The sequence below is a fragment of the Zalophus californianus genome, chromosome 2 (genome assembly GCF_009762305.2).
Source record: "Zalophus californianus isolate mZalCal1 chromosome 2, mZalCal1.pri.v2, whole genome shotgun sequence".
Lineage (NCBI taxonomy): Eukaryota > Metazoa > Chordata > Mammalia > Carnivora > Otariidae > Zalophus > Zalophus californianus.
Genome location: NC_045596.1, coordinates 186,546,279 through 186,573,943, shown reverse-complemented (window position 1 = coordinate 186,573,943; position 27,665 = coordinate 186,546,279). Strand labels below are relative to the sequence as shown.

General features: G+C 38.4%; 1 protein-coding gene across 11 annotated transcripts in view; it reads right to left on the bottom strand.

The window, feature by feature from the left end:
• Positions 1 to 27,387, bottom strand: part of SORBS2 (sorbin and SH3 domain containing 2) — a 183,436-nt gene extending 156,049 nt beyond the window's left edge. For 10 of the 11 annotated variants that reach the window (XM_035726193.1, XM_035726195.1, XM_035726194.1 and 7 more), the window contains exons 1-2: positions 27,249 to 27,387; positions 26,733 to 26,873 (exon numbers count right to left, since the gene is read on the bottom strand). The gene's annotated coding sequence lies outside the window, so the exon portion shown is untranslated. Of the gene's footprint in view, positions 1 to 91; positions 224 to 26,732; positions 26,874 to 27,248 lie in introns of all 11 variants that reach the window. The other variant, XM_035726192.1, reaches the window with a different exon arrangement.
• Positions 27,388 to 27,665: the final 278 nt, after the last annotated feature.

The window sequence follows — 27,665 nt, the reverse complement described above, 5'->3', positions numbered from 1 at the left end:
AACAAATGAAGACATCTAGGAATTTTAATGGTGCGCATATGATTTAGACCAGTGGTTGGTAGAAGTGAAATCAGCTGGACTCCTTACTTACAGCTTCTTGAAGAGAGGATGTTCCAAGAATATCAAATAGAAGATATGCAACAGAAGCTCTTCTCAGTCCAGCTCATGATTGTTAATTTCTTTACGCTATCAAAAATCATGACCCACATTTGAGCATGTATCTCTGTAAGATTTAAAGATAACTGTAAATCAAATTAAAAATTTCCCCTTAGTCCAGTATAATTATATAGTATATTATAATTTTTCTGTTTACTTTAGATGGATTTTTAATCATGTTTTCCAAAAACCTAGGCAGTTGATTTCTGATAAAGAGAATATTCCATGAAGTTTACTCTTTTGTTCTAGGATCCTGGTTCTAGGTAGCTTATTCTCAAAAAAAAAAAAAAAAATCCCATATCCATCATTCCTCAAAATTAAAAAAATATATATTTGAAGCATCTCAAGATCAAGGTCTACTCATTGTTGAGTATGGCCTGAACTCTGCATAGCTTTAACCATACATGGTCAGCCTACAAACATTTATTTGCTACATGCAGTTATAGGGAACATCGGTTAACACCCAGGGCTGGATCCTGAAGAGGGTTTTCATTTCTCCACTTTTGGGCTGGTTTCCTCATTGAACTACATGGAAAACCAGGAAGCTCATTGTTCAGGGGGCCTGATTTTCTACTAGAAAACTTTTAAGATATTGTCAAGTTTAGTTCACTTCTCTGGACTTCAATGGCTTCTATTATGACATAAGATATTGAGTGTCTGCTAACCCCCTTCAGGAAACATGACTTTATAAAAAAGAAACATCTGATTATGTTGCCATTTCATGATTAGCTTCAGAAATGAGATGGGAAATTCATGTATGTGACAAAGGCAGGGCAGGATAAAATGCCCTTACTGTCTTTCAACTTTTGATTTCTGGGTAGGAAAACACCTACACCTCATATCAAATTTTGGTCTTTAATTGTACCTTATAGCACTTAGAGATTTTTGTTACTGTTTGTTTTTCTTCATTAACTTCATATTCAAGAGACTTCAGAAATTAATGCCTTTAGAAAATAATCTCAAAGTATGATAATAGCATTTATCTTTAATGTTACTTGCTTTGTATCAACACCACAATTCTATTTTAACAGTTATTCTCAGTCCTAGGAATTTGAGCCAGTGTATTAACTCCTTCAAGGTAATATAATCAAGACATAAAGCCACAACAGTCTAGCAGAGGGAAATCTATTTGGCATAGAATTGCTCCCTATTGTATAATATATCACAGAGACAAGTTAGCCCAGCTATTTCAAGTCCTTAAAACATCTGCCTTCCCTCCGGTTAGATCTATACAACTGGATGGTAGAGATCAGGCTTAGGTGTTTAAAAATGATGCCATAATGGTAGCTCTTTTACTTTACTCGTATTATAGGAGTTCTCTTTAAGCAATAGCTTATACAAATTGGGTTGGCCCACTGAATAGAAAGTAATAAATGGAAACTACTATAGATTGTTAACATAGAGATTGGTGATCAGAATAGAGATTTCTATATTTGACATATCTTGGGTTGTGTAGAGACTATTGTTCATAGCGTTGCTGACATCAAAGCATGCAAATGTTCACACAATGAATAAGAACAGTAGTGCAGAAACTCTCAGGCCCTAAATAATAATTCACAAATGCCAATAAATCAGAATAATTTTGCTTGTGTTACACTTCAGTGTTTTCTTTAGTAAATACATTTATCAGTACCTATTTTATGTAGTTCAATGAAATAATCCATATATATATAAAAGCTTTTTTTATTCTTTTTTTTATAATGTCACCATGATCCATGTACATACTCAGCACTCAGAGTCATGGTGTTAGGTTTACAGACTTGAATATAAATATTTCATTAAACACTCGTGCTTATGGATTCAAGTGGTCCAGGGGCTTTGGAATATATGACCACTGGTTATATGGGGTATAAATAATGTGTAAGTTTAAATCGACAAAAAGAAACACTTCAGTTTTTCATGCAAAGGACTTTCAGAATTATACCATTCTACTGCAAGCAGCCAGTGAGTGATCCTTTTATAAAGTGCCTCTCTGAGCTCATCTCCATTAATCTCCCCTCCTCTGCTGGTTTCCTTGCTATGCCTCAAACAAGGGTGCAGTAGCTACCTTAGGCATTTGCAGGGACAGTTTCTTCTGCCTAGAACACATCTCCCCCAGAGAGCCGTATGCATATGGCTGCCCTCACAGTCCTCAGCACGTTCTCTAGATCCTCTTTACTTTGCTCTATGTTAAAAGCATTTTTACTGTCTTACCTGCTGTATAATTTATCTTCTTTATCTTCTATTATTTGTTTCCTCCCAGGGGAATCTTAGTTTTTTGGGAGCAGCAATTTTTGCCAGTGTTTTACCACTCAGGGTTCACTGATAAATCCCAACCATCCAGAACAGTGCTTTCCTCTTCAAGGTGTTCAGACGGTATCTGCCAAGTGAATAACCATGCCTCCTCTACAGTGATGGAGATGTCGGTGTTGTTCTAAGTTTAGAAATGAAGCATGTCCTGTGGTACGCCAAAAGCCCGAGCGAGAGATAAGTTTCTTGCTTTAAGATTTGAAGAGTGCCAACTATTTCTGCTTCATATAAGAAAGGCACCTTTCAACTAACAATCTCAAAGGGTTGATTGCTTTTTTTCTCAGTAATTATCACCATACCACACATTATAAGGAGCTCCATTTGATATATCTAGAATCTACAGATTAAGATTTGTGTGTGTGGGTGTGTGTGTGTGTGCATGCATTGGATGGGAAGAGGGATATCTTTTTCTAAGGGTTGAGCCACATGACTATGATGAGATATTTAATGACAGTGGGTAGAGAGAACATAGTTACAAAAAGTCACCAAATCTCATAACAGTGCAGGATTAAAGTAGAGAAGACCTAAGAAACTTCTGAAATAGATAAATTGTTAAAGAATATGGAAAATGGAATAATTTGATAAGATTTAGTTGTACTTTGGATGGGCGGAGCAAGATGGCGGAGGAGTAGGAGACCTGGATTTCGTCTGGTCTCAGGAATTCAGCTGAATAGGGATCAAACCGTTCTGAACACCTACGAACTCAACAGGAGATCGAAGAGGAGAGTAGCAACAACTCTCTGAACAGAGAAGCGACCACTTTCTGGAAGGTAGGACGTGCGGAGAAGTGAACCCGAGGCGATATTCGGGAGGATAGACGGCGGGGGAGGGGGCCTCCGTCAGCCGCTTCTGGCAAGTGCTAGAGCCGCGGAGCACAAAATCGGACCTTTGAGAAGTCGGCTCCGCGGAGGGACGTCGCTCCAGTGGCTAAGCGGGAGGTGGAACCCTCGCGGGACAGTGTGGTCTCAGGACCCTCGGGGTCACAGAAAGACCGGGGGTGCCTGAGTGCGGCAGAGCTCCCAGGGATCGGAGCGGGGAAGCCGGCTGCAGAGACGGAGCCGAGGCGCGGGCTCTCAGCTCGGGGTTGCCATAAACTGTGATCCGCGGCCCAGTCGGGCCACTGCTCCTCCAGCAGGGACCCAACAAGCGGCAGATCCAGGGAGACTCCCCTTCCTCCCCCGGGAGGAGCGGCACGAGAGCGCACCGCAGGGATCTGCTGGGTTTGGAGACTCCACACGGGGTCGGGTGCCGGAGATAGAAACGCTCGGTCACAGGCCGGGTGAGCACGGAGTGCGGCCGGAGACTGGGGACACGGGAGTGACTGCTTTTCTCTGGGGGCGCACTGAGGAGCGGGGCCCCGAGTTCTTGCCTCCTCTGGGGCGGAGATTGGGAGGCCGCCATTTTCACTGTCATCTTCCAAAGCCGTACAGAAAGCTTGCAGGGAACAAAGCTCCTGAGAGCAAACCCGAGCAGCTTGCTTAGCCCGGACCGACAAGGGCGGGGCAATTCTGCCTCCGGCAAAGACATTTGGAAACCACAGCAACAGGCCCCTCCCCCAGAAGATCAGCACGAACAGCCAGCAAGCCAAGACCAAGTTTACCGATCAAGGAGAACGGGAGAACTCCAGCGCTAGGGGAATACTGCACATAGAATTCATGGCTTTTTTTACCATGATTCATTAGTTTTTCAAACTTAATTTTCTTAACTGTTTTTTTAATTTCTCTTTTTCCCTTTTTCAACCAACATCTTATCAATCCCTTTTTTAAAAAAATTTTTTTTATTTTTCATTTTTAGAGTCATATTTTATCCCTTCATAGTAGTTACCCTTATTTTTGGCATATATATATATAAGTTGTTCTCTCTTTAAAATTTTGAGATACAGTTTCTTCTAACAGATCAAAATATACCCTAAATCACTAGTGTATGGCTTTGTTCTAGTCTCCTTCCCGATCACATTCTCTCCCTTTTTTTTTTAATCTTCTTCTTTCTTTTTTCAAACAACTTCTTATCGTATCAATTCCTTTTATAAAATCTTTTATAATTTTCATCTTTACAGTCATCTTCCATCCCTTCATTGTATCAACCCTTATTTTGTACATATATAAGTCTTTCTTCCTTTAAAATTTTAGGAGGCACTTTTTTCTAACAGACCAAAATACGCCCAAAATCTAGTGTGTGGCACTGATCTATGCACTAGCCTGAACATATTTGATCATATTCGTTTTTTTTTTGTATTGTTCTGTTTTTGTTTTTAATCTTTTTCCTTTTTTTTTCTTTCTTTCTTTTCTCTTTCTTTTTTCTTTCTTTCCCTTTCTTTTCCCCTGGTTTCAGGTCTTTTCTGATTTGTATAGAATATATTTGCTGGGGACGTTGTTAACCTGTTAGCATTTTGTTCTCTCATTCATCTATTCTCCTCTGGACAAAATGACAAGACAAAAAAAAATCACCTCAGCAAAAAGAACAAGAGATAGTACCATCAGCCAGGGACCTACTCAATACGGACATTAGTACGATGTCGGATCTAGAGTTCAGAATCATGACCTTAAAGATACTAGCTGGGCTTGAAAAAAGCGTGGAAGTTATTAGAGAAACCCTTTCTGGAGAAATAAAAGAACTAAAATCTAACCAAGTCGAAATCAAAAAGGCTATTAATGAGATACAATCAAAAATGGGGGCACTAACTGCTAGGATAAATGAGGCAGAAGAGAGGAGAATCAGCGATACAGAAGACCAAATGATGGAAAATAAAGAGGCTGAGAAAAAGAGAGAGAAACAACTACAGGATCACGAGGGCAGAATTCGAGAGATAAGCGATACAATAAGAGGAAACAACATTAGAATAATTGGGATCCCAGAAGAAGAAGAAAGAGAGAGAGGGGCAGAAGGTATATTGGAGCAAATAATAGCAGAGAACTTCCCTAATGTGAGGAAGGAAACAGGCATCAAAATCCAGGAGGCACAGAGAACCCCTCTCAAAATCAATAAAAATAGGTCAACACTCCGACATCTAATAGTAAAACTTACGAGTCTCAGAGACAAAGAGAAAATCCTGAAAGCAGCTCGGAAGAAGAGATATGTAACCTACAATGGTAGAAATATTAGATTGGCAACAGACCTATCCACAGAGACCTGGCAGGCCAGAAAGGACTGGCATGATATCTTCAGAGCACTAAAGGAGAAAAATATGCAGCCAAGAATACTATATCCAGCTAGGCTCTCATTGAAAATTGAAGGAGAGATAAAAAGCTTCCAGGACAAACAAAAACTAAAGGAATTTGCAAACACGAAACCAGCCCTCCAAGAAATACTGAAAGGGGTCCTCTAAGCAAAGAGAGAGACAAAAAGCAGCACAGGTCAGAAAGGAACAGAGACAATATACAGTAACAGTCACCTTACAGGCAATACAATGGCACTAAATTCATACCTTTCAATAGTTACCCTGAATGTAAATGGGCTAAATGCCCCAATCAAAAGACACAGGCTATCAGACTGGATTAAAAAACAAGACCCATCAATATGCTGTCTGCAAGAGACTCATTTTAGACCCAAAGACACCCCCAGATTGAAAGTGAGGGGGTGGAAAACCATTTACCATGCTAATGGACACCAAAAGAAAGCTGGGGTGGCAATCCTTATATCAGACAAATTAGATTTTAAACCAAAGACTGTAATAAGAGATGAGGAAGGACACTATATCCTACTTAAAGGGTCTATCCAACAGGAAGATCTAACAATTGTAAATATCTCTGCCCCGAACATGGGAGCAGCCAATTATATAAGGCAATTCATAACAAAACCGAAGAAACACATTGACAACAATACAATAATAGTGGGGGACTTTAACACCCCCCTGACTGAAATGGACCGATCATCTAAGCAAAAGATCAACAAGGAAATAAAGACTTTAAATGACACACTGTACCAAATGGACTTCACAGACATATTCAGAACATTCCATCCCAAAGCAACAGAATACACACTCTTCTCTAGTGCCCATGGAACATTCTCCAGAACTGATCACATCCTAGGTCACAAATCAGGTCTCAACCGGTACCAAAAGATTGGGATTATTCCCTCAGACCACAATACTTTGAAACTAGAACTCAATCGCAAGAGGAAAGTCGGAAAGAACTCAAATACGTGGAGGCTAAAGAGCATCCTACTAAGGAATGAATGGGTCAACCAGGAAATTAAAGAAGAATTAAAAAAATTCATGGAAACCAATGAAAATGAAGACACAACTGTTCAAAATCTTTGGGATACAGCAAAGGCAGTTCTGAGATGAAAGTATATAGCAATACAAGCCTTTCTCAAGAAACAAGAAAGGTCTCAAATACACAACCTAACCCTACACCTAAAGGAGCTGGAGAAAGAACAGCAAATAAAGCCTAAACCCAGCAGGAGAAGAGAAATAATAAAGATCAGAGCAGAAATCAATGAACTAGAAACCAAAAGAACAGTAGAAGAGATCCACGAAACTAGGAGCTGGTTCTTTGAAAGAATTAACAAGATTGATAAACCCCTGGCCAGACTTATCAAAAAGAAAAGAGAAATGACCCAAATCAACAAAATCATGAATGAAAGAGGAGAGATCACAACCAACACCAAAGACATACAAACAATTATAAGAACATATTATGAGCAACTCTATGCCAGCAAATTAGATAACCTGGAAGAAATGGTTGCATTCCTAGAGATGTATCAACTACCAAAATTGAAACAGGAAGAAATAGAAAACCTGAACAGACCTATAACCACTAAGGAAATTGAAGCAGTCATCCAAAATCTCCCAACAAACAAAAGCCCAGGGCCAGATGGCTTCCCAGGGGAATTCTATCAGACATTTAAAGAAGAATTAATACCTATTCTCCTGAAACTGTTCCAAAAAATAGAAATGGAAGGAAAACTTCCAAACTCATTTTATGAGGCCACCATTACCTTGATCCCAAAACCAGTCAAAGACCCCATCAAAAAGGAGAATTACAGACCAATATCCTTGATGAACATGGATGCAAAAATTCTCACCAAAATACTAGCCAACAGGATCCAACAGTACATTAAAAGGATTATTCACCATGACCAAGTGGGATTTATCCCTGGGCTGCAAGGCTGGTTCAACATCCACAAATCAATCAACGTGATACAATACATTAACAAAAGAAAGAACAAGAATCATATGATCCTCTCAATAGATGCAGAAAAAGCATTTGACAAAGTACAGCATCCTTTCTTGATCAAAACTCTTCAGAGTATAGGGATAGAGGGTACATACCTCAATATCATAAAAGCCATCTATGAAAAACCTACAGCCAATATCATTCTCAATGGGGAAACGCTGAGAGCTTTTCCCCTAAGGTCAGGAACGTGGCAGGGATGTCCACTCTCACCATTGCTATTCAACATAGTATTAGAAGTCCTAGCCACAGCAATCAGACAACAAAAAGAAATCAAAGGCATCCAAATCGGCAAAGAGGAAGTCAAACTCTCACTCTTTGCAGATGATATGATACTGTATGTGGAAAACCCAAAAGACTCCACCCCAAAACTGCTAGAACTCATACAGGAATTCAGTAAAGTAGCAGGATATAAAATCAATGCACAGAAATCAGTGGCATTCCTATACACCAACAACAAGACAGAAGAGAGAGAAATTAAGGAGTTGATCCCACTTACAATTGCACCCAAAACCATAAGATACTTAGGAATAAATTTAACCAAAGAGGCAAAGGATCTGTACTCAGAAAACTATAAAATACTCATGAAAGAAATTGAGGAAGACACAAAGAAATGGAAAAATGTTCCATGCTCATGGATTTGAAGAACAAACATTGTGAAGATGTCAATGCTACCTAGAGCAATCTACACATTCAATGCAATCCCCATCAAAATACCATCCACTTTTTTCAAAGAAATGGAACAAGTAATCCTAAAATTTGTATGGAACCAGAAGAGACCCCGAATAGCCAGAGGAATATTGAAAAAGAAAAGCAAAGCTGGCGGCATCACAATTCCAGACTTCCAGCTCTATTACAAAGCTGTCATCATCAAGACAGTATGGTACTGGCACAAAAACAGACACATAGATCAATGGAACAGAATCGAGAGCCCAGAAATGGACCCTCAACTCTATGGTCAACTCATCTTTGACAAAGCAGGAAAGAATGTCCAATGGAAAAAAGACAGTCTCTTCAACAAATGGTGTTGGGCAAATTGGACAGCCACATGCAGAAGAATGAAACTGGACCATTTCCTTACACCACACACAAAAATAGACTCCAAATGGTTGAAAGACCTAAACGTGAGACAGGAGTCCATCAGAATCCTTAAAGGAGAACGCAGGTAGCAACCTCTTCGACCTCAGCCGCAGCCACTTCTTCCTAGAAACATCGCCAAAGGCAAGGGAAGCAAGGGCAAAAACGAAATTGGGATTTCAGCAAGATAAAAAGCTTTTGCACAGCAAAAGAAACAGTCCACAAAACCAAAAGACAACCAACAGAATGGGCGAAAATATTTGCAAATGACATATCAGATAAAGGGCTAGTATCCAAAATCTATAAAGAACTTATCAAACTCAACACCCAAAGAACAAATAATCCAATCAAGAAATGGGCAGAAGACATGAACAGACATTTTTCCAAAGAAGACATCCAAATGGCCAACAGACATATGAAAAAGTGCTCCACGTCGCTCGGCATCAGGGAAATCCAAATCAAAACCTCAATGAGATACCCCCTCACACCAGTCAGAATGGCTAAAATTAACAAGTCAGGAAACGACAGATGTTGGCGGGGATGTGGAGAAAGGGGAACGCTCCTACACTGTTGGTGGGAATGCAAGCTGGTGCAGCCACTCTGGAAAACAGTATGGAGGTTCCTCACACAGTTGAAAATAGAGCTACCATATGATCCAGCAATTGTACTACTGGGTATTTACCACAAAGATACAAATGTAGGGATCCGAAGGGGTACGTGCACCCCAATATTTATAGCAGCAATGTCCACAATAGCCAAACTGTGGAAAGAGCCAATATGTCCATTGAGAGATGAATGGATAAAGAAGATGGGTATATATACACAATGGAATATTATGCAGCCATCAAAAGGAATGAGATCTTGCCATTTGCAACGACGTGGATGGAACTGGAGGGTGTTATGATGAGTGAAATAAGTCAATCAGAGAAAGACATGTATCATATGACCTCACTGATATGAGGAATTCTTAATCTCAGGAAACAAACTGAGTGTTGCTGAGTGGTGAGGGGTGGGAGGGATGGGGTGGCTGGGTGATAGACATTGGGTAGGGTATGTGCTATGGTGAGCACTGTGAATTGTACAAGACTGATGAATCACGCATCTGTACCTCTGAAACAAATAATGCAATATATGTTAAGGGAAAAGAAAGAGAAGAAGATAGCAGGAGGGGAAGAATGAAGGGGAGTAAGTCGGGGGGGAGAGGAACCATGAGAGACGATGGACTCTGAAAAACAAACTGAGGGTTCTAGAGGGGAGGGGGGTGGGGGGGATGGGTTAACCTGGTGATCGGTATTAAGGAGGGCACGTTCTGCGTGGAGCACTGGGTGTTATGCACAAACAATGAATCATGGAACACTACATCAAGAAATAATGATGTAATGTATGGTGATTAACATAACAATAAAAAATTAAAAAAAAAGAAATGCACTTGTTGTGATGAGTACTAGGTGATGTATGGAGTTGCTGAATCACTATACTGTACACCTAAAACTAATATAACACTGTATGTTAACTATACTGGCATTTAAAATAAAATATAGATGTGTACACACACACACACACAAAAGAAGATTTAGCTGTGCTTCGGATGAATGCCGGAAGGATTTCTCCAATGATAAATATCCAAAGATAGATGGTGTTACTTCAGATAGTACATCAATAAGATAAATCTGTAAGATTCCATAGTTATGATTACATTAATTGCTTACATGCCCTTTGTTACTATTATTTCAAAGTTGATCACATTTTGCAAAATCCTATACTTCTAATCAGTTTTCTAAGTTAACTACCAATCAACTAAAGTTAAATATTCAACTTCTATAAAATATGCTATGCCACAGCACTTTGATATTCCTGTGTGGCAGATTTTCCACTGCAAGATGGATCATTGAAATGGTGTATACTCAGGACAGCACAGTTTAGGGGACTCCAACAGTCATTTTGATTTACACTTTATTTGACATATTTCCATTCCGCATTCATGCCCAGATTTCCCAGCTCTTGGGTTCACCTCTTATTTCGGGAACAATGGTTTAATTGTTTAATTATTGTTTAATATTTATTGAATTAAAGGTGACTCATCTTTTATGACTCTTTTTTACTGCATTTTGTTACTGTCCATCATTTAGCCAAACAGGAGGAAGGAATAATCTGAAAAATTAATGAAACCTATCTATATAGACACCCACTTTGCCATTTTTGCCATTTCAACAGCATCTTCTAGAGCAATACAGATCCCCAGAAAAGAAATACCATAAGAGTACTCAGGTGCCTTTTTAAAATATGAGTTCATGAGCATATCCAGAAAAATTAAAATGTGTAATGCATTAAAAACCACATTTCCCACATTGCATGCAGATATTTTTGTTTAGAAAAACACTGACATCCTTAAAATAGTTTGTTGCCAATTTCAAAAATATGATTAAGTATAAGGAGAAGAAAAAATTGTAATCAATCCTACTGTGAATAATTTGTTACCATACTGTTAAAGCAGAAAATATTTTATTTTAGATGATTGCCATTTCAGTCACATAATAAAGATGAACAGATGTAACACCAACCACAAGATTTAATCCCCCCCCCACACACACTTATGTTCATCTATGGAAGAAATATATCCTTTATGTTGAAATTATGTATTTCTTTGAAATGTAGTTAAAAGTGAGAAAGAAAACTTTAAACATTTTCTTTCTCACTTTTAACTCATATGCCTCAAAGCAAACACCTGAACACATGTGAAAGTACTCGAATTCATAGCTGCAATCAGTAAGGTCTTTATTCATTTAGAAATTTTGTTTCAATATTCTTCTGTTAGACTTTTTCTTGGATGTTTATCTTGAAAATCCTTACTCAAAGCTGAAATAAGTTTTTCTCCAAAGTCACATTCATCTTTCATAGGTCATTTCAGAAATCATACTCCTTCAATATTTAAATAGGAGCAAATACAACATTATCTCTATAATCCATGGAGAATTTATATATAGTAGAACAGCAAGCTATCATTCTCATGATTTTTTCTCCAAAAGACAAAGGCCATCACACAAATAGACTTGTATTTAGAGAATAGATGTTCATGGTAGTCCTGATATATCTGTTTTTGGAGGGGTCATGCCCATAATCTCTTTATTCTCAGCTGCTCACAAAAGGGGCTCTCATTCTAGGAATAATGCAATACCTCTTCTGATTCCTACCCCAAGTAATTCATCTTCCCAATTATTTCACTAAGTTCCAAATCTAGAAGTCTTTTTGTTATTGATTCTTGGTTTTCAAAATTGTAGACTCTGCTCTCAGCCTCCTGCATTTTTCTTTCATAGTTCTCTTTACAATTTCAGTCACGTGGCTGTGGTAATTACTTTCCAACAACTGTCTCCCACTGCGCTGTGGACAGAGTACCAAGTAGACGCTCAACAAATGGTTATTGATTAAATGCCATAAAGACAAATGATGCCATAAATATTAGATGATCCAGAAGATTGACATTTCAAATTTTATCCTTTATATCATGCTATTCAAGTGAAGTTATATTTACTTTAATTATCATAATAATTTAATGAATAGGACCTTTCCCTGCATATGATTCTATCTCTTGTTTTTGTATTTTTACTGAACATTATAGCTTCATACATTTAAATACTTGGCTGTATTTAAAAAGAATGATCTAACAAATACATCAGAAAGGAAGGAAATTAGGAGCTTAGTAGTAAAACCAAATAGTGTTTTAAGTGACCACAGATGATGAATTTTAATATGTAATAAATTTCATATTTAATGAAATATTGTCATACCATCTTTTTATATTGCTTCAGGCACTTATTTATTTTACTATTTAGTTTTGAAGATATGCACATTTTGTTTGATTTAAATCTCTATTTAAAATAATTTATTTTAGACTTCATTTACTACCACATGAATCATATGAGTTTGTGGTTTAAAACTTTGCGTTGTGATTATATTCCAATTTTTTTAACAAAACGTTTATTATTTAGCATTTGCCTACAACCATCATATCAGTACATAATTGACAACAAAACAGGTGATTTGTGAACATTGTCATTACTCTGTCGGAAGGAGAATCTTGAGGACAAGGGTTTTTTGAGATAAGTAATAGGACTAACATTGGATCTCTGTTCCATGTTGGCACAGTAAGCCACACCCTTTTCTTACTAATGAGTTTGGAAAAGTTAGTTGCCAGCTCTGTGTTTTATCTGGGGAAATGCAGGACTATTGATACCTAAACACCATGCACAGAATTTACTTCCATTGGTCGACATGGCCATCTTTCTTGGTGCTTAAAGCCTGAAGAGAAAGCAAAGGTGATGTATTTACTATATGATAGGGGAATTTGGTAGATGGGAAATCCACATACAAAGTTTGTTTATTTTGGCAAAATAACTCTAGCTTCAAGGGAGATGTGTGTGTAGGTAGAATCAATGAATAGTGACTTAAATTGGTATGAAGAAAAATGTGAATGCTTGTTTAAGATTCCAAGCCTGAGTAACTGGGTGACAGTTATTAAAATATAGCCCTGGGGAAGAAGAGCAAGTTGGGAGCTGGAAGATGATGAGTTTTAGAAGTACTGAGTTTGAGGGGCCCTGCAGATGTTCATAGGAAATGTTTACCAGTGACTTGGAAGTGTGAGTCCGGAACTCGTGAGAGAGATCAGGGATAGAGACATAGATTTGGGGATTATTATGAAGGAGGAAACGGGTGAAATCAGGGGAGATTGGACAAGAGAGACAGAACCCAAGGGAATATCTTTCAAGCCAGGCAAAGAAAGAGACACGTGTAAGCAGAATTGAGGCATCATCAGAGAGACTGATGGAAAATACTCCAGTGTCACAGAACACAAAGAAGGGATGGATTCTCATGAAGGTCAGAGAAGCAGCACTGTCTAATGGTAGTAATCGGAAAGTCCTTTTCTCATCTTTGTTCCCATATATTACTCTGTATTAGTAATGTAATAGGTTTCCTAGCTTTAGTAACAATGACATGAGGGAATTCGAAGTTACTCTTTGTGTTATTAGAACGTCACTATTTTTCTCAGTGTGTTTATTGTTAATCATTTAAATGTTTATATACTTTAATGGAATTTACCTAGAAACAAAATATCTTTTCTTTGAATTTTATGACTTAAAATAATGAACTTTTTTGGCTTGTACTGAATTTTCAGACTGCATGTAAAATTACTTGTAAAAACCAAAAAAAAAAAAGTCCAGAAAAAATTATTCAGTATTATCTATCATTTGTCAAAACTCTTAAAAAGATAGTGATGTCTGCCAACTTTTCCATTTTAGCATGTTGGAATGACTCTATATAAAACAAAGAGAAAAAAATCAGAATAAATATTCCCAAATTAAATATTGATTCTTACCAAATGGTAATGAAAAATCATTAGATTTTTATTCCCCTGTGATGTCCAAGAAGTGCTGAGTGCAAAAATTAAGGAAGAGTTGTATGTATGTAAATTTTTAAAATAAGTTAAATTTCAAGAAATATATTAAGTTACAGAGTAAAGTCTTCATATTAAATATAGGCAGTACTCGCTTTGCACAGTATCATGTTCACTGGGAACTGATGCGTATCTAACTGTATCTTTGGTCCTCAAGCAACTGAGAGGATTGCCTAAATATTATAAAGTCACTTCTCATACATTTATTGCATAGAGCATCTTAACACAGTAATCCTTTCTTCTCAATCTATTATAACAAGGCAATGTTAAAAAGGTAAGATAAGGGGGCGCCTGGGGGGCTCAGTTGGTTAAGCATCTGCCTTCAGCTCAGGTCATGGTCCCAGAGTCCTGGCATGGAGTCCCAGGATCGAGCCCCGTGTCAGGCTCCCTGCTCAGCAAGGAGTCTGCTTCTCCCTCTCCCTCCTTCTGCTCCTCCCCCCACTTGTGCTCTCTCTTGCTTGCTCACTCTCTCAAATAAATAAATAAAATCTTTTTTAAAAAATTAAAGAAATTTAAAAAAAGGTAAGATAAAATATACCTATTCACTGCTAGCTCCAAACCCCATTACAAATTCTCGTAAAGCATGACAAATTAGTTAATAGTTTAAGGAGTAAATATCATGCTTAGTAGGTTCTAAGAATTGTATATAACAAGGTCTTGTGGAATAGTACACTATGAAAAATGATCTTGAATGTAGGTTTACAATAGATACTTGTCTGCTAAAGAACTAACTTCATTTTCTTTTCTAATTCACCATTGATAGAAGTTTTGGGCTCTAGGCAAAAAATGTAGAAATACAGGCCAAACATGATATCTGTTGTATTGTTTTCCCTTTGTAAATTTTCAGAAAATCTGGGCTGCTTTAAGTAAAAAATTAATATTGTCTCTCAATATTAGCAGCTGAGAAATACATTTAAAAATCTATTCTGTTTATAAGACTGTATCTTAAACTTAAGGCATGTGAGATAGAGGGAAAAGACTTTTTGATGAAGGTCTTTATTCAGGCAAAGGATATGGAGAATAATACAACAAACATCCCTGTACCCACCATTCATCTTAAAATAGAAGACATTTGAATTCAGATGAGGCCTGTTGTACATCTCTCTGAAACATGCCCCCTGCCTCTGGTGTCTGAATTTCACATTTTTCAGTCCAGATATTTCTGTGTACTTTTATGACACAGGTTTTTGACTGATGCTTTTTTTTTTTTTAAGGTTAAAGCAATTCCTCCCTATGTCTAGTTGTGAATTTTTATCTTGAAAGTGCTATCAAATTTTCCTGCATTGAGGTTGGTCCATAGTCAGAGTGTAAGGTTTTAACCCTCGAGCCCCATATGATCCACATGTGCTAGGAAAAGGAGTCTCTCAGAAATAAATGACTGAGACACTGTAAAAAGATCTTTTTGACAATATCTCATTCAATGAATATGAAATTGCCTAAGGAACGAGAGGTAGTTATCTGTGGTCACTGAAAACAGTATTTGGTTTTACTAGTAAACTCCCGATTTTCTTCCTTTCTGATTTATATGTAGACCATTCTTCTTAAATTAATAAGCACAGTCAAGTGTTAAATTTACCAAGCTATGATGTTCACTGAAAAATACAAAATGGTCTTCTGCCAAGTGTTCTTACACATATGCTCTTATTTAGTCATTCAGAATATTGATTAGAGCTAGGATGTGTGTGAGTATAGAAAATTCTGATGTGGAAACAAATGACTTTTAACTCTTACTGCTTTTTGTTTAATTTCATTATCTAAAATAGATAAAGGTTGTAAGGAAGATAAAAATCTCACTGCAATCACGTTTTCTCACCTTAGCATAAAAATTATCACTTTGTGTCTAGACAAGATTTTACAAGTTTTTACACAAGCTGTGGTTAGGAAGTGATGGATCTCCCCATGTGAGACAAAGCCTGAGTGCCAACTCTAAGTTAATTTTGGAACATGAAATACATTCATTAATTTTTAAAGTAAAGTTGCTCAAACACAAGCTAACATAAAATGTATTTTGTATTGAAGACCAGTAGTCATCTTAAAAATTATTTTTTAAATAAAAGACAGCTTTTCATTATTCTTCCCATAAAAAAAAATCATCTAATTCCTACTGAATTTACTTTTTTACTCAGTTTTTTATTTTTCTACTTATTTTTGAGAAGTTTATCATAAGCCCCAGTCTTCTGTGTTATCAATATAAAGTTTAGGAATTTGTTTATGTCTAGCTTTGGTTTTATTCTGCCTTGAATGAAAATAATTATATTTGATACAAAAAGAAGATTTCAATGATTTAATTTCATGTTAGAACTAGTAATGGTAAACTATTGATTTTTACAGTAAACAATTTATACACAATTGTCTACATTGTTATAAAAAACTAACATGTTATATGTAAATAATTTATATTTCAAATTTTAAAACAATACATAGTTTACTTAAAATTTTATGTTAGTTAAATAAATAGAAATATAAAACAATTTATACTCTAAGTTATAAAATGAGTTTTATAGTGAACAATTTGATTTCTTATTTAAACTAAGTCACTAAGAGGTGATACTCTGGAAGCTATTTACTTCTCCCGAAAGTTCGCATTTTATCGTCCTGTATAGTCAAGGACAATGACCACTTCCTACTTGAGAATGAGGCCTGGATCTCTTAGTTTGACATTTAACACCCTTCTTGAATTAGCACAAAACTTCCTCATTTATCTCCAACACTCCCCTGCCGAATCTTTCAGTGTAGGCTCACTGTTCTGGTCTATTCACAGATTGCACATGAAGGTCAGTCTGATGCCAGGCCATACCTTCTAACACATGGCTCTGCTGGTACCACAGCGTGGGGTTTCTAATCTAACTGCACATTTAGGTAGCTATATTGGGTTTTGGATAATTTTCCATTCTGAACCACGGTCTTTAGTCTCAGTATAATAATAATTTTTTTTAAAGAGTGAATACTTTGATAGTAAAAACGATAGATGTAGACTAGAAAATATTTTTGATCTTAGATCAAAAGTACATTTTTTAAAGATTTTTATTTATTTATTTATTTGAGTGAGAAGAGAGAGAGAAAGAGAACAAGCAAGGGGAGAGGCAGAGGAAGAGGGAGAAGCAGACTCCCGCTGAGCAGGGAGCCTGATGCGGGACTCCCTCCCAGGACCCCAGGATCATGACCTGAGTCAAAGGCAGATGCTTAACTGACTGGACCACCCAGGCGCCCCTCAGAAGTACATTTCTTTACTGTATTTGGTTGTATGTTCATTAAATTCACTTAAAATGTACCCATATGTAACTCTCTCAACGTTCTTGGGTTGTTTTTAATAGTAAGAATTTGCTCTAAAAGTTGAATGCTGCATAGTTTAAAAATATTTGAATGGTCAGTTCAAACAAACCCAAAACTTCTGGAGTTAAATTGAAAACCAACCAAATTTCTTAGGTTTGCAAACTTGAACAAGAGACTAGTAATTCTATTCTATCCTTTCTAATACTGAATCGACCTTTTATAAGAGAGTACATTATTTTTCTTAAACTGTGTCCAGTTTCTAAACCTTATTTTTTTTGCTACCTGTATCTTGTTTCTATCAGCCTAGTCATAACCTGTGGTTCATTATACCATTGGCACATTCGTGTCTTTCTCTGTAATCTTCATCCTTCTTTTGCCTGTTTTTTTTTTTTCTCAGTGAAGCATAGAATGTCAAAACTTGTTATAATTCAGAAATATCTCCTTCATTGCTTGGACGAATCATTTTCTTTTCCTTTTTTTAGGGAGAGAGAGCTCACAGGAGTGGGGGGGGGCGAGGGGCAGAGGGAGAGAGAGAGAGAATCTCAAGTGGGTTCCACGTCCAGCACAGAGCCTGATCCTGGGCTTGATCTCACGACCCTGAGATCATGACCTGAGCCAAAATCAACAGCTGGATGCTTAACCGACTGAGCCACCCAGGCACCCCATGGACTAATCATTTTCTTATTATTCTTTGGCCATTATTTCTAACCTATTTTTTATCTTTGTATTTTATAACTGGGTATGAATGGCACACTTTGAAAAATCTTGACCTGAAAGCCAATCTACCATTTGCTATTTACTGGGGACATAAAGTGGATGATATAGGAACTTACCTGGGTGTCAGTGTCCTCATGTGTACATTGGGGAACGTAATGCCTGCATGACCAACCCCATATTAATAGTAATACCACTGTAGATTAAAATAGACAATCAAGGAAATCAAAGTAATTATTGAATATGAAATACATGTGCATTTGGTGAAACAATAAACATACAACCTATTATCTCTGATAATACTGAATATTAAGTAAAATTACGGGTGCAATCATTTTGTAGGTAGACTTTCAGTTTCTAGGGCAAAGTCTAGTTGAAGACAGCGGTATGGAACTATCCTGATGGCTCATGCTCTATAGCAGCTAGTCTCCTTTTCTTATATCTACTTTGCCCCCTTATCAGTTATATCTGCTTAATAGGGTCTGTGCTGTGCTTCATCTCCCTAATCATCCTGAACACTGGACAGCAGTCGTACTAACATATGGACCTAACTGTGAAAATTTCCTTCTCAACAAATGAACGCCAACCCAATATGCCTTTCCAGGGGTCTCCTTTCAGTCCTGTTTTTGGGATACCAAATTTCTGGATATTCTCTGTCTACTGAGTTTTCTCTCCTCTGAGTCTATATTCACAAACACCTTCTTCCATCTGAATGCCCTCTTATGTGAACCGAAGACTCTTCTCTCTGTGAAAACCTCTCTGATTTTCTAGTATTATCGAAGCCTGACTCTCAGTCCTAACTCTGTGCTCCCATGGCACTGTGGACCTCTGCATTGCCCATCTTTTTTTTTTTTTAATTTTATTTATTTATTTGAGAGAGAGAGAGCGATAGCAAGAGAGAGCTCAATCAGGCGGGACAGGGAGAAGCAGGCTCCCCGCCGAGCAGGGAGCCCGACATGGGGCTCAGTCCCAGGACTCAGGGATCATGACCTGAGCCGAAGGCAGATGCTTAACCAACTGAGCCACCCAGGCGCCCCTGCACTGCCCATCTTCTGATGCATGTTGACTGTCTGTGTTGTCTGAGTCTTCTACAAGATTATGAAGCTGCACATGACACGGTTCCTTGAACATGGATAGTGGCAGGCTTGGCAACAGAGTTCCATGTTCGTTTAATAATCTTGATTGATCAAATTTTAAATAATGTAAGATGTTCTTGCATCTATTTAAGGAAGAAACAACCAATTTCTACCTTTAAATAGTGCATTTAAGACTTGAAGACCACATTTAAGATTTCAGTCTCCCCTCAAAACTAGCAATAAAGAACAAATGTGATCATATTGGATTAAATTTGTTTCAGAATCACAGAAAGGTGAGTATGCAAGGGCAGCATGTGTCCTGTTAGTCTGAAAAACCAAGAAAGGCTATCCTTACATACATACCAAGTTATTACCAGTTACAGACTGAAAAAATCCATAAACAAAAAAAAATTTCTTCAAGTGAAAAAGCAAGTGGCTGGTAAGGTCACATTCAAAAGTTAAAATAGATGTTCTGGCCTTGGTTTCTAATATCATTCTTTAATAAAAGGAACTAGGGCTCCTTGAAATGGCTGATTCTAGGACTGGGACAGGAAATATATACAATGAGGCTGAAGCATCTTGTAGTACCAGGGAAAAAGTCCTCACAACGATGGGACTATGTCAAAGGCCATAGCTGGTGCGCCTGGGTGGCTCAGTCAGTTAAGCGTCTGCGTTCGGCTCAGGTGACGATCTTAGGTCCTGGGATCGTACCCTGCCTCAGGGTCCTCGCTTAGCTGGGAGCTTGCTTCTCCCTCTCCTTCTGCAGCTCCCCCTGCTTGTGCTCTCTCTCTCTCTCTCCCAAATAAATAAATACAATCTTAAAAAAAAAAAAAAAGTTTGGGCACCTGGGTGGCTCCGTGGGTTAAGCAACTGCCTTCGGCTCAGGTCATGATCCTGGAGTCCCGGGATCGAGTCCCGCATCGGGCTCCCTGCTCGGCAGGGAGTCTGCTTCTCCCTCTGACCCTCCTCCCTCTCATGCTGTCTCTCATTCTCTCTCACAAATAAATAAAAAAATCTTAAAAAACAAAAAAGGCCATAGCAGCCTCGCGAACGACCTGCCCATGGCTACTGCTGGAGCCATTTGCAGAACAGTTTGAGCAGCTACTTTACTTAAGTAGTATTGGATTATAATGCAAAGTATAAAATACATATCCCTGTGTTCATATTGATACAAATGATTGAATTTAAATAAGTTGGGGAGAATAGACAATCTGCCATGCAGAATTCAATAATTCAAATAATTTATGTAGATACTCCATCGGGAAGAGGAGTGTAACTCCCTACTCGTTAAGTGTGAGCTGCGCGAAGCTCCCACTGCCTCTGGGAGACTACAGTAAAGAAAGGAGGAGAAAGAGTAACGTTATAGTGGAGAAACCTGACAGACACTCCCTCAGCCAGGTGATCCGGTCAGAGTGATACCTCATGTTGATAGTATGTGCCCTTGACATGACGTGATGAGAATGGCACCTTACCTTTGTGGTCTTCCTCCCCAAAACACATCCCTATTTAGTCATTAGAAAAACATCGGACAAATTCCAATAGAAAGATGTTCTACAATATACCTGACCAGTACTCTTGTGAACTATCAAGGTCATCTAAAATAAGGGAAGGGTAATTAAACTATCACAGCCAAGAGGAATCTAAGAAAACATGATGACTAAATGTAATATAGCGTTCTGGATAGGATCCTGGAACACAAGAAGGACCTGAGGTATAAACTAAGGAAGTAAGAATAAAGGATGGACTTTAGTTAATAATGTATCAATATTGTCCACTGATTGTAACAAAGTTACCATATTAATGTCAGATGTTAATAGTAGAAGAAACTTGGTGTGGGGTATATGGGAACTCTAGTCCCATCTTCACAATTTTTCTGTAAATTTAAAATTGTAAAATAAAAAGGTTGGTTAAAAAAATGGATATTTTGCTTTGACCTGAAAGGCCTCCTTCATATCTACTTTATTTATTTTTTTTTTTTAAAGTATTCTTTTTTTAAGGTTTTATTTATTTATTTGAGAGAGAGAGAGAGAATGAGAGATAGAGAGCACGAGAGGGAAGAGGGTCAGAGGGAGAAACAGACTCCCTGCTGAGCAGGGAGCCCGATGTGGGACTCGATCCCGGGACTCCAGGATCATGACCTGAGCCGAAGGCAGTCGCTTAACCAACTGAGCCACTCAGGCGCCCAATATCTACTTTATTTTTATCCTACTATGAATTATTCAACAGTTACTAAACACAGCTCTACCTGTGGCACCCATGCAAATAAACTCAGGGGGCTATGGGCTAGCCTTGTAACGGGTATGAATCTCACAGCCCCCAGAGCTAACTCCGTTGGACTTTTTCCTCCTCCAATGACTCAAGAATGGCAAAATTTGCAGGAAAGGCCTTTGTTTCTCCTGGAAAAAGAGAAGGGGAAACAATAGAGAAGAACCATGAGAAAAGAAAAAAAAGAATAGTTGAACCAAGAGACTCAGAAAGGCCTTCTGCCCAAGTACAGAGGAAAGGGGAGTCTCCTCCTCCCATGTCCATCCTGACGCTAGCCGGTGGCCCAAGTGGGCCTCCTAATGGGCACAGGGGTGATTTAGAGGGTCACTGGGGTCTCTACTCCATGATTCCCCAGGATAAAGCCCAGGATGAGAGTGACAGTAAGGAGACCTGACTATCCCCTGACAGCAGTCTCTGCATTGAAACCTACAAGAAATGCCCCCATATTTCTGACAGTCCATCTTGGATAAGTAAGAGGCCTTAAGATCATCATGGTGTTTTGGTATTATAATTATTAAGGCATTATTTAAAGTACTACTTCTACTTCACAACAAATTAGAGAATGATGACCTTCCTGGAAATGATTGTTTTATCTGCTTCAGGTCAATAACCTTCTTCAGCCTATCTGGGCGGGGACCCTATTGTGTCATCATCTATTATTGACATCTATCACTGACACTAATTTTTTTTTAAGAAAACTAACGTAATACTATAAATATGGGTTATAATAATATATTCTTAAAGAATGGGTAAGTGCTATATGGACTCCATTTTTCTGACAGTAAAGCACAAGAGAAGATTTTTAAGTGATTGATTTTTGTGTTCTTAAATAACTAGTGAAGTCATTGTGTTTTTTTAAAGATTTTATTTATTTGACAGAGAGAGCACAAGCAGGGGGAACTGCAGGCAGAGAGAGAGGGAGAAGAGAAGCAGGCTCCATCCCAGGACCCTGGGATCATGACCTGAGCCAAAGGCAGATGCTTAACTGACTGAGCCACCCAGGTGGCTCTTGAAAGAAGGTCTTTTCATGATTTAAAGAAACATTTGTACATGCATAAATTTGATGTTTATTTTCAGCCTGGTATTTTTAGCCTTTCCCTTTTTGTATTTTATTATGGATGATAGTTTTCAAAATATCAAACTCTCTGTACCATGATGTGTTTAGGGAGAACCCCTGGTAGGATGGTCCTGAATTGTTTTCTGTCATTTTCTCTACACCTGCATTTGTGCATCTTTCTCTCCTCTGCTCTGATGTATTAGTTTTGGGATAACAAAATCAGATATGGTACATTATGAATGGTGAAGTCAGTGTTAATATGCAGCTCCTACATACAAGACCCCCAAGTTTTGTTATTGTCAGCTTTTTAAATGCCTTATTCAGTGTGGGATCAATTACAGTCATTTTGTGCATCACCTGTTAAAAATGCAAACTGTATCTTTAATAAAATGCTCTTTGGTATTAAGAATAAGATTATGAAATTTTCAAAATGAAATCTGATGGCAATTTAATTTTATAATGAATAACCATAAACCTCACTAAATTTAGTCAAACTAAATCTTTAGTGAGGTCACAAATTTATTTTTATGAAAATCCCTCAAATGAGTTCAGAAATCCTCCAAGTGATAGAAAGATGTCAAATCTTAGTTCTCTGGGTGGATTAGCATCTGTAATGGTCATAGTAGCATGAAGTTCTTTGAGACTGGCTCATACAATTTCATCCACAACTATGTAGGTCTCCTAATTGGTCATATTTTTATTTGGGATTGTTTACCATTTCTGGAATCCTGATGATCAGAATGTAATCCTTGGTGTCTTTAATGAGAAAAATAATACGCCTCCTTCTCCCAAATTCAGTGTTTGACCAATACATATGTGATCAACAAAAGAAAGGAATGTTTTCAGATCCTGGCTTGATTATTTTTTTGTTTTAGATGTGACAGATTTGCTGAACAAAGCTCGCTCACAAATCCCCTCTTCCTCTCTACTCCCCATTTTCCCCACTCAGTGGGCGCGCACACACACACACACACACACACACACACACACACACACACAGCCCTTCACAACCCTGCACCATCTGACTTAATACAAACATCAGCTCCAGGTCACCCAGCTTTTCTGAAGGAAATTGTCTCTGCCGAGTACTCTTTTATTCTCAGTATACATTACATTACAAGTAATAGTACTGAACTTTTCAAAGCTTACAGTGTTCCCTGGGAGTGGATCAGTTGAGCAGGCGGAAAAAAAAATCTGGAAGTTTATTATTTTTCCACCAATATATTTGACACCACCTTTGGAGAGGGGAACAAAAGACATACTGTCAAATGGACAGACCTGGACAAAATGTTACTGTTTGTTTCTCACGAGCACAGAGGTATATTTGAGCAAAGAAAGACATTCCATGACTCTCCTGGGACTTCCTTCCTTCAGCTGAATTATACCAACATGTTCACACCACTGTGGTTCAGACTGTGTTGGAATTTAAAATGCAGACTTATATTTGCCAATGTTTAAATACTACAGCTATAAAATTTCATATTAGGATCGAACCTGCCTTAAAATATCATAGAACAAATGAGAATTTATTGGGAAAAAAGTTTGTACACATGAAATTACAGTAGAAGATAGGAAAATAAGGGATGTCCTTGTTTGACAGATTCACTACTTATACAATAAAGCCTCAAAGTCGCCAGAAGTCACCAGGTTTTGGATTATGTTTCAAATCCAGACTCACTGACATTCATGAAACTTCTGGTAAAACATGGGCCAAGTTTTGAGTAAGGCTCAGTAGAATACTTCTTTCATGTGGAACCTGTGTGAAACTCGGTGGCTTTAGCTGGGTTTCACCTTGAGCTTCACATTCAAACAATCCAAAGTTTCAGACTAAAATTAAGGGGTGAAGGGAAACAAACAAACCCCACAACAATGACAAAACAGGAAAAGATGACTTGCCGGAGAATGGAGTGGCTATCATCTTCCAAACCCGTTTCATCTTGGTGCCGCTGGATCCTCCCAACTAAACTTGTATTGCCTTTGGCAATACAGTTGCATTCAGCTATGCCAAATCAAGGTTTCCTACTTTTTTTTTTTAAAGATTTTATTTATTTATTTGACAGAGAGAGAGACAGCGAGAGAGGGAACACAAGCAGGGGGAGTGGGGGAGGGAGAAGCAGGCTTCCCGCTGAGCAGGGAGCCCGATGCGGGGCTCAATCCCAGGACCCTGAGACCATGACCTGAGCTGAAGGCAGACGCTTAATGACTGAGCCACCCAGGTGCCCTGAGGCTTCCTACTTTTAAGGGGGAGAAAATTCTAGACCTCCAAAGGCCCCAGGAAGCAGTGAAGTACCTGGTCAGAATAACCAGAGGATTTAAAATGTTGACTGTACACAGAAATGTGATTATTAATATACGCCTTCAAATGCAGATTTGAGAGGGAAGAGGTAGCAATTAAACATCCAACTTTTGGAAATAAAAAAAGTAGGATGACTGGACATCTCTAGGTTTTCTTACTACATCCAAATTCTAGAGATTATGTTGCATCTATGCCTCATGGGAAGCCACCTCTCCCCTAGCTTTCTCCAGGGTTCCACCCCTCTGGAAACTCTGTCCTGCAGCCACTTGGTTCCTTCCTTCTTAGCAAGGTGCAGGGTGCAGTCTGGGCCGGCTGTAAGGAGCCACAGTCCTTGGCCAGGACTGAAATGGTCTCCTGACAGGATTAGGCTCGTTCTACTCCTAACCTGCCACCCAACTAGCCGGGGCAGTGTGCCAGGGGCTGCCAACCTCTGTCTCTAGCAGAGGACTTGGAAAATAACAAACCAATGTAATCAACCCACGAATTTTCTTTAAAGTAAAGGGAACATTTAAAAGAATGTTTGAATGGCAAGAAAGGGCTCCACTTCCCCTATTTTAGGAAATACACTTGTTTATAAAAATTTCTTATCCCTCATTCAGCCGAAGTTTCACCAGCATAACAGACTTTTGGCAGCAAAAGGTTTTTTGCTTTTTTTTTTTTTTTGTCTCCCCCCCAACTCAGTTTTCCTTTTTAAAAATTTTCTTTCCTTTCTTTCCTTTTAATAATTTTTCTTCTTTTTATTTTTTTTTAAGTTATCCAGACAATCACAGTGTGTTTAAAATGCATGTTTTCTTTTGACATGTGGTCTGAGATACCAATAAACTTCTTTGGAGACAAGAATCTTTAAATTCCAAGGATTTCAGTGTCCATGTGAAAAAAGCAACATTAGGCCCCGAGGCACACTGTACTTCTGAGGCAAGAGGGCACTGAAGGGAGGGGTTGATAGAATTGGGTTGTGTGCACCAGCCTTTGCTGTTTTCACAGATCAGCAGCACAGAGCTGTCGTAAAGTCTACGTGGTGAGAGACCCTACCATAAAAAAGTCTTTTTCTTTGAGTTGGGGGTTAACCTAAGACATCATCAGTGAGGAAAAACCAAAGCCTAATAGATTATTTAAAGGAAATGGTATAAAAGCATTAAGCAAACAACAACAACAAAAAGACTTTTTACTGAACAGAGTAAGTACCCACAATCAAAGTAAATGCTGTGTTTGAAGTTAAAGTCCACAGATCAAAGTACTTTGCAAAAGTGAGCATAAGGACGGGGAGAGGAGAGACACAGAAACCTCACCAAAATATTGTACTGTCAACGTTATGGAAACCTGCTAGCAAAAGACTTTCGGCTAGGTAAGGCATTTTCAAAACAGAGTCACCTGAATTGTCCTGGGAGCATACAAAAAAAAAAAAAAAAAAGAAAGAAACAAACTGTTCGAATTCCATACTAGCAATCAGCAAACCAGGGATGAAAGAACAAAATAAAGCAGAGCTGTCTCATTGTCCCTAAAGACCAATTACTAACATTTTCTTTGCTCAGGTGGTTGTAACTTTTTCCTTTTTTTCTTTCTTTGGGTGCCTTGAGAAAGTTAAAAATAAGTAAAACAGTCTAAACAACAAAATTATGATGCCTGGAAGTCCCCCTCACTGTTGGCACTCAGGTTAATTAGAGTTCCGATGCGGCTCAGTCACAGGGAGTGTGTACTGTGGGTCAACATGACAGAGAGCTTGGAGCAAAGTTTAAAAGTACAGCCACAAAAATGCACAGATGCCCCTTCTGTATTCCAGAACACCGTATTTACCTGGAAATCATTTGCAGCCCCCGCTTAGCTTCACTATAAATGAGTTATTTAAAAGACATTAGTCATAAACATATCATAAACCATTTAAATAATTCCAGAATAAAAATCTTACCTACAGGCAGCTGGGGTTCAACAGTTGCTCTAAACAGAGGAAGTAGGAGTCAGTGGCCTTTTACATGTAGAGATTGTTTATTTAGCCCTTTTTAAAAGGTCTTGAACTCCAGAGGTTTAAGATTAAATCCAATCCAAGTGTCTGAAGGAAAAAAAAAAAAAGGCAAGAGAGAAGGCAAATAAGAGAGGGAAAGAATCCCAGCTGCTGGGTGGTGCTACTGTTCTGAGAGCATTTGAGCTATTTTCAGCATTCACAGCAGCCGGAGTTGTCTGTAAAGGGATGAAAAAGCCATGTCTGAGTCGCCACCTCCCTCCCCCTTGCCCCACGTGGGGGGGGGGGCGGGGGAGGGCGCACGCACCAGGAAACCCACAACAACTTGGTTCACCGTACAACTACTCATTGAAATTTTGGGGAAAACTGCCACCGCTCTTGAAAAATGACAACAAAAAATCTTGACTGCAATCTTAAAGAAACACGGTGCCTTTCCGTAATCCTCAAGTTTTCAGAATGACTTACCTGATTTGTTGAAAATAAGATGTCCTATTTATGCTTTATTGAGAGGGAAGATGTTTCTTCTGACATTTACTCGCCTGGATGGGTCTTAAAAAAATATTTTAGATCTCTCTGAGGAATATCTGTTCTCACCCTATCCTTCTTAAGACTGAAGACAAATGGTTTATTTCTAGCACGCACCTAAATTTCCAGTTTCATCAACTATGCTATTTTTGAAAGCTACTGGGTTAAGCTGTTGACATTTCTTATCTGTTGGCAGAGACTGGGGACCATTCAGTGACATGATGCAGACAGACATGGATCCCCTGCTTCTGCCTCCAAAGAAGTAATTCAGATTGGGTCACCAACAATGGCCAGCCGACTTTGAGCTTTCACTTTGTTTCTAGAATTATAAAGTAAGATCTGGACGTTCTATGCATT